This window comes from Hibiscus syriacus, unplaced genomic scaffold (genome assembly GCF_006381635.1).
Source record: "Hibiscus syriacus cultivar Baekdansim isolate YM2019G1 unplaced genomic scaffold, ASM638163v2 tig00110387_pilon, whole genome shotgun sequence".
Taxonomy (NCBI): Eukaryota; Viridiplantae; Streptophyta; class Magnoliopsida; order Malvales; family Malvaceae; genus Hibiscus; species Hibiscus syriacus.
This window is the reverse complement of record NW_024062717.1, coordinates 3,679,749-3,686,350: the sequence shown is the minus strand read 5'-3', so window position 1 is coordinate 3,686,350 and position 6,602 is coordinate 3,679,749. Positions and strand designations below refer to the sequence as shown.

The 6,602-nt window shown below is 31.1% G+C and overlaps 1 pseudogene; it reads left to right on the top strand.

Moving 5' to 3' along the window:
- The first annotated feature begins 544 nt into the window (after nt 1-544).
- Nucleotides 545-606, top strand: LOC120122829 (annotated as a pseudogene).
- The last annotated feature ends 5,996 nt before the right edge of the window (nt 607-6,602 follow it).

The window sequence follows — 6,602 nt, the reverse complement described above, 5'->3', positions numbered from 1 at the left end:
GGTATCAAAGTCGATCCAGATAAAGTCAAAGCCATCCAAAATTTACCTCCCTCACAAACACAGAAAGTGGTTCGAGGTTTTCTGGCAGGTTAAATTATATAGTGCGATTCATATCTCAATTGATCGACAAGTGCGATCCAATTTTTTGCCTTCTTCGAAAAAATAACTCTGGAACATGGGATGAGGATTGCCAGATTGCATTCGAGAAAATAAAAGAATACTTATCTCGCACTCCTATCATAATGTCCCCTATTCAGGGTAAACCTCTATTCTTGTATTTATCTATATTCGAGAATTCAATGGGGTGTGTTCTAGGTCAGCATGATAAATACGGGAGGAAGGAAATGGCCATTTACTACCTAAGCAAAAAGTTCACTGATTGCAAGGTCAGATATCCTCCCATCAAAAAGCCCAATGACAGATGTTGTTATTCGAATTTGACAAAGTATGTAAGCCAAAAAGCTATAAAAGGAAGTGTCGTATCAAATTTCTTGGTAAGCAGAACTGCTGAAAATTATGAGACATTAGACTTTGACTTCCTAGACGAAGATTAGTATGGCCCCTGCGCAAGGATAACACACAAATCGAGAAATGGTTCAAATTTTTTCCACCACTAGATTTGAGAGTATTCTTTTTCCCTCTCTTTGTTTTTAAATTCGATATATGTTTTGGGACAAAACGGATTAAGTGAGGGGCGAAATATAAGCATGTCGTCAAAATTTTCCTTGACTTGTTTGATTATTTGAAATTGAGTTATTCTGATATTGATGTGTTGGGATCATTGGTTGCTAGTCTTGAACTTCACTTTATACTCTTGATTCCTTTTGGATTGTGATCATGTTTTGATCGAATTTAATTTGTATGATTGATGATTGGTATAGCTGATGAATTTTTTGTTTAAGTATTGATATTTCATGCTTTTGCCGATAGAGATGAACTTGACTCAGTGCATATAAACTTTTCTTGTTAGATTTGAGCCTAACAAGCATACATTTTCTTTCTTGTTCATTGTTTGACTTGTGTGTGCCGGACTAATTTTGATATTCTAGAACTTGTAATCACAATGCATATTGAGACTACATATTGAATGTAATGTTTTAATGTGATAGAGGCACCTAGGATAAACCCACTTTTCCCAAAAAGCCTACCCATTTACATATCTACTAGTGAACCACATTTAAGCCTATATCTCTTTCTTTATTTTACACCTCAATTAAATTCGAAGCCTTTCTTTTTATTTTTCCTCTCTTTTCACACACTTACCGAGACTTGAGATTTTGTATCACTCTTGTTCTACGAAAAAAAAGAAAAAAATCATTGTTTCAAAAAAAGCAAGTTGTTCACTATTTCGAATAGCAAAAAACCCATCGTTCGAAAAATAAAAGGAGAAAAAGGAAAAATTGATCGTTTCAATCGTCTTTCATCTATTCTTTTTCATTTTTCATTGCACTTCATGTTAATTAGTGGATTGTTCTTAATTATTTTGATCTCTTGTTTCGGTATTTTAAACCTTTCTTTTTAGCTTTTTCGTACCCTAACCTAAGCCCTGTTACACCTTGTTTAAAGACCCCTTGATTATTACATTATATTTATTTTTCGTAGTGGAGACTTGATTGGATTTCAAGCCTATGGTAATGTTTTGGTTGGTTTCAGTTTGAGCGATTTCATTCATCCCAAACACTTTGAGCGGATATGTGTGAATCTTTGTGAGGTATTGAGTTATGTTTCATTGAAATTGGCAATTAATTGGGATGCCTTGCTTACTTTAAATTTTCTTAGTTGTGTCTTTGCTTGATTGTAACTTGAATTCAGAAAATATCATGGACTTAGTTCGATTGGAAGTTTGAGGAATAAATTGAAATTGAAGATGACAACTTATGATTTTGATATGCTAATTGAGGAATGGTTGAGGACAAGCATTGATTAAGTGAGGAGAAATTTGATAAGTGCTTAATTTAGTTAATATTTTGCTTTTAAATTACTCCTTAATCATTGGTTTTTGTGGCTTATTTGTTCGTTTTAATTTATTTTCTGTGCAAGACGTCAGATTCTGGAAATTGCACTAAAATGAAGGCATTCTACAATTTTTTTTTATTTGGTCACGGCTGGAGACATGGGCACGACTCTGGGCATGACACAGTTTGAGGTGGCAGTTTTTAGAAGATATTCGGAAGCCGATCAAGGCTTATGCACCATACCTGAGATAATTGAAAGGTATCCCCCAAACCAAGACTAGAAATAAAATTTCATACATCATATTTAAACATGGTGGAGAATCCAAGATCAAGATCAGAAATTCAAGATTCCAGAATCAAGATTCGTCATGATTGAAAACCAGAGATTGAATATTTCCCTCCAAAATATTCTTGTTAGAGTCAATGTCAACTTCACGGTGAAGGATATTAAACTCGAGCCAATGCAATTTTCAAGATTGGATTTCAACTTCACAACGAAGGACATCCAATTCAAAGCTCAACTTCACAGCGAATGAGCCATCCACAATTTCAACTTCACAGCGAAAAATATTAATCTCAAAGCGATTCAATATACAAGATTGGATTTCAACTTCACAACAAAGGATATCCAATTCAAAGTTCAACTTCACATCAAAGGAGCCACCTATGATTTCGACTTCACAACGAATGATATCGTACCCAAAAGATTGACTCAACTTCACGACGAAGGAGTCATATGTGACACAACAATAAAAAACCAATTTCATACCAAAGTCTTCAGGTCAAATTTCAGCTTTACGATGAAGTATATTGGGCTAGAAGACGATCCATGAACCGGTTTCAACTTCACGACGAATGATATCGTGCTTAGGATTTTTCAATTCAAAGCTCAACTTCACAACGAATGAGCCACCTATGATTTCGACTTCACAACGAAGGATATCGTACCCAAAAGATTAACCCAACTTCACGACAAATGAGTCATCTGTAACACAACAATGAAAAACCAATTTCATACCAAAGTCTTCAGGTCAAATTTCAGCTTCACGACGAAGTATATTGGGCTAGAAGACGATACAAGAGCGAATTTCCAATGCTTTGAGCCTGGTTTTAACTTCATGAAGAAGGATATCATGCTTAGGATTTTTCAGTTCAAAGCTCAACTTCATAACGAATGAGCCATTCACGATTTCAACTTCAAGAAGAAGGATATTGTGCCCAATAGATCAACTCAATTCCACAGCAAATGAGTCATCTGCAACAACAGGGGTCTATCTCCCAACCCATTACAACATAGCTCAAGGCAAGAAGGGTTATTTATAAAAAAAAATTCGAGTTTGATTCCATTCAGCTCGAAGACGTATCAACTGTATGGTAGCAGCAAAGAACTACTTTCTGATTGAAGTTTAAACTGGGTCTTTAAGTCAAGAAGAAGACCTAGGTTAGATGCGATTTAGCAACAAGGAACTATCTCCCAGCCGAATTTACAACATAGCTCAAGGCGATAAGGGTTATCTGTCAACGAAAACCTTCGAGTTCGATTCCATTTAGTTCGAGGAATATCAACCATATAGTAGCATCGAGAAACTACTTTCTGATTGAATTTTTAAACCGAGGTCTTTAAACCAAAAAGAAGACCAAGGTTGACTACGATTTGGCAACAAGAAGCCACTTTTCGATTCAAATTCCGATTTCATGAATAAGTATATTATTTCAAGAATGACCCAACTTCACGACGGAGAAGTCATTCGCGACTACCGAACGAAAATTTGTGTCATTTTATCTTTGTATTATTTTTCGTTACACGAAAAAGGACAAAGAGGGGCAGCTTTAGACACTTATTTTCGTTCGGGGATTATTTAGTATGTATATTAATATTATATTTTATCTTTGTATTTTAGTTTAAATAGATGTTAGTATTTCAATTAGAATTTAGGTTATTATTTTAAATATTATTTTATTTTATCTTTGTTTTAGGTATTTTAGTTTAAATAGTTTTAAGTGTTTGAATTAGAATAAAAGATATTATTTTAGGAATTATCTTTAGCTTATTTTTAGGAATTTGAAGGCTATAAATCATGATCTGAGATCTCTCACATATGAGAATAAAATTTTCTTTTTTTCTCTAGCTCTCTCTCTATTTTTGCATATTCCTTTATTTTCCTTTAAAGTTCGTTTTCAAATATGCTAAGTATTACGTTGGTCATGCTTAGCTAATTTTATTTTAAGTCGAGGGCTAAAGCAAAGGCTCAAATCCAAATGTGAGAATTGTAAGAAGGATTGGCTTATTGAAGCACATTCGACTTCCTAAGAACACACTTAGCAAAATTGTTTGCTAAGAGGAAACTTAGATCGGAATCAGTTATTATTGAAACAACATAATCCGAGTCGGCAACGAAGAATTGTTCTTGTAAGTCGACGTGAATTTTGAAGTAAAAATATGTTTCGATGATCCGAGGAATTTGAGGCAAAGCTAAAGTCTAAGGTTACTTTTTCTTTCACTATAAGTTTCTCTTTATCTCAATCTCTTTAGATTATTTATTTAATTATTTTCTTTTATTTAATTCTTATCTTTTATTTTAAAATCCCTTTTTATCTTTACTACTATTATTTATTATATTTTCCTTGTATTTTCTTTAAAATTTAAAATTTATTTTGTTTTATTTTATTTTCCCACTTTTATTTTATTTTATTTTGATTTTTTTTCTCTTTTAACTTTTTTTATATTTTATTTTTTTAGAAATTTAATATTTTCTTCATTTATTTTATTTTTTCTTTAACATTTTTTATATAACATTTTTTTTAAATTTAATATTTCATTATTAGATTTTTTTAATTTAATTTATATATGATATTTCTTTTATTTTATAATATAACGTTTTCAACTTTTTAGAGGTAATTTCAATCAATCAAATGTAAGTAATTCAAATCTAGTTTTTAGATTTTAATTTTAATTTTCGTAATTAAGACAACCGACAAATTAAAATGGTACCAAAAGAGCAGTTCAAGGGTGCTAATCCTTCCTTGACTGAACCGACTCTCGAATTCGACATATTTCTGGTAAAACGCAGATCAAGTAAGATAATTTCTGATCAACCTAAATATTTTTTAAATGATCGGTGGTGACTCCAACCCATTTATTTAAGTCGATGCCCAATTCTGGGCCCAACCCGAAAGACGACAACAACAATAATAAATAAGTGTCATCTTGATAAGTCATGATAACGTCAAATTCAACCTTGAAAAAACTAAATGAAAAAAAAGACCAAACAACCAATAAAGAAAATAAAACCATATAAAAAACATAAGAAAATATGTCATAAAAGTAGAATTATTAAAAATTAGAAAAGTTAAAAAAGATAAATATAATATAAAAAAATAAAAAATGCAGACAATCGATGACTAAACTAAGATTAATATCAGTGTCGAAATTAAAAATTATCATATATATTTGTTATATGTTAAAAGTTACTAATACAGACTGCTATACCTTTTCATTTATTTGTGTTGAAAAAATGATTTTAGAATCATTAAATGGCCCCAATATTAAAAAAATATTTTTTAGGTTTTTTAATTTATGTGTGTATGCATTATTATAAATTAAGAAATTTCTGAACAAATATTACGTTTATAATCAGTAAATAAATTTAGATTCAATTAAATATAAAGTTTAAAATCAACAATGTAAAAGGAGAAAAATAAAACTATATGCAAAAAAGCTTTAACCCGAAAAAAATTGGTTTTTGTTGGTGTAGACACTTATTTTCGTCCGGGGTCTTTATTTCGAATATAGTTTTGAGAAAAATATAATATATAGTTTTTGGAGGCTTATTTTCTAAAAAAAACGTATGATATATGCTATTTTTAAAACAGTTTTGAAAACATATAGATTTTAAAATAAGTTTTTAAAAAACATATAAATATATAGTTTTTTTTAATTTGGAAACGTATAATATATAATTTTTTAAAATAATTTTTGAAAATATATAGTATATAATTTTTTAAAAATATTTTTTGAAACGTATAATATATAGTCTTTTTTTAAAAAATGGTTTTGAAAACTTATAGTATATAGTTTTTAAAATAATTTAAAAAAAAGTATAATATATAGTTTTTAAATACTTTTGAAAACATATACAATATAATTTTTTGAAAACGTGTTTTTGAAAACATAGTTTATGATTTTGAAAATATAATATATTTATTATTATTATTATTATTATTATTACTATTATTTATTTTCTTTTATTGTTTTTTTCTCGTTTCAGGTTCGAATAGTCCAGTCCACGGTTTGATCCAGAAGAGATCCAAGCATACGGGCCTGACCTAACCTATATGTCAAATAGGGTTTCACAAATCAAGCTCAGTGTCGCATCTACGAGGGCCACCAGATCAAAACATAAACAAATGGCTGAGATCGAAGCGAAATAGGGTTGTAAAACCCTAGTCGTATGAAGCCAAGCGCCGCACGAGATGAAGCAAGCAGCACGCGTGGCGGTCACGCGCCAACAACCAGCGGGATTTCCAATCGAATAACTCCGGATCGAACCATCTAGAGCTTTCCGGCCGCACACACAACAAACGGTACTGAACCATCTCAGAAGAATCGGTAACACTTCGAGATACTCAGGACTACAACGACCGGTT